The 1,771-nt window shown below is 40.0% G+C and overlaps 1 non-coding gene across 1 annotated transcript; it reads left to right on the forward strand.

The window, feature by feature from the left end:
- The first annotated feature begins 657 nt into the window (after window positions 1-657).
- LOC141604372 (small nucleolar RNA R71) lies at window positions 658-764 on the forward strand. The gene has a single exon (XR_012526074.1). It is a non-coding gene; the product is annotated as a small nucleolar RNA R71 (small nucleolar RNA).
- Window positions 765-1,771: the final 1,007 nt, after the last annotated feature.

A 1,771-nucleotide genomic window follows, 5' to 3' on the forward strand; every position in this document is an offset into this window, starting at 1 on the left:
ATTGAGTTGATCATTGAAAATCTCTTGCTTAGATGGTGACAACTCTCCCAATTTCTTCTCTTGGCCAATGAGGCCATCATCTTCTTCCTTGGTTGATTTTGATTTCTCATGGGTGGTGGAGTGTATGTTGTTTGAGGGTTTTGAACATTTTGGCTTTTGTATGAGAGATTTGGATGGAACTTGGTGTTTTCATTGTAAATATTTGAATAAGGGGTACCACTTTTGTAAGCTTGGAAAGCATTAACTTGTTCGGTTGTTCCCCTACACTCACTTGAGTCATGACCCAAGGTTCCACAATTCTCACATATCCCGCTTGGGATTGATGAGGATGCCGTCATGGCATTGACATGATGCTTTGATGTTTTTGAGTTTTCCTCAAGTCTAGCAATAGCTTGTTCAAACTTCAAGTTGATTGTGTCAATGTGAGCACTAAGTTGAGCACCCAATTGAGTAACGGAGTCCACTTCATACTTTCCTCCTCTAGTAGCCTTGCGAGGTCTACTATATTGTGAATTATGGACCGCCATTTCCTCAATCTTGTTCCATGTTTGATTGTCATCAACTTCGGTGAACATTCCATTTGATCCCATATTGAGAATGTTCCTTGAATCTTCATATAAACCATTCCAAAATTGTTGCACTAAAAACCATTCGCTAAGTCCATGGTGAGGACATGAGTGACAAATACCTTTGAACCGCTCCCAAGCTTCATACAAAGATTCTTCATCCCTTTGCTTAAAACCCGTAATTTGAGCTCTTAGCATGTTAGTCTTTTCCGGTGGGTAGAATTTTTTGTAGAAAGCTAGAGCTAACTTCTTCCAAGAATCTATTCCAAGGGTGGCCTTATCAAGGCCCTTCAACCATTGCTTTGCGGTGCCGATTAACGAAAAAGGAAATAAGGCCCATCTTATTTGGTCTTGAGTCACGCCCGTTTGAGAGATAGCTTCACAATAATCGCAAAAGGTTTCCATATGAGAATGAGGGTCCTCACTAGGCATTCCCCCGAATTGGCTCCTCTCAACTAGTTGGATGAAGGCGGACTTGGCAATAAAATTTCCGGTGAGATGTTGCGGTGTAGGAGTACCATTTGGTAGATCCTCCTCGGTGGGTATAGAGTGTGACGAGAATTTAGGCATTGTAGGTGGATTTTGTGTGGTATTGTTTAATGGGTTTTCTTCTCCTTCTATTGCGAAAGGATTGACAAACTCACTAGTGGGTTGAACAACTTCACCAACACCTCCCAAATTCCTCCTAACAAGTCTCCTATTATTCGTCAAGGTTCTTTCGATTTCACGGTCAAAAGGTAACAAATCTCTTTGTAACCTTCTAGACATGCAAAATATCAAACAACTCGAAAACAATTAGAACGAACCTTGAGGAGTTTTACTTCCCCAAGGTGAAAAAGACACAACTAATAACAAAAAAAAGAAATCTTAAATCAATTAAACACCGTCCCTGGCAACAGCGCCATTTTTGATCGGAGCCATTTGGTGTTCACAATTAAGCATATGTGGTCGTTGGTCAATGGTCGATACAAAACACAATTTATACTCCACAAACAACTCTACAATTAGTAAAGAGGCAAGTAAAGGTCGGATCCCAAGGGACGGGTATTGAAATGAGAATTCTATTGTAACTAGTAGTGTCTAGGGGTGTCACAAATTGGGTTGATGTAGAAGGTTACTAAACTAAAATAACAATGAAAATAAACTAGCAAGATGAATAAAATAAAGGGTGTAAACAATTGATTAAAGGCACTAGGGTGTCATGG

The sequence above is a fragment of the Silene latifolia genome, chromosome 9 (assembly GCF_048544455.1).
Source record: "Silene latifolia isolate original U9 population chromosome 9, ASM4854445v1, whole genome shotgun sequence".
Taxonomy (NCBI): Eukaryota; Viridiplantae; Streptophyta; class Magnoliopsida; order Caryophyllales; family Caryophyllaceae; genus Silene; species Silene latifolia.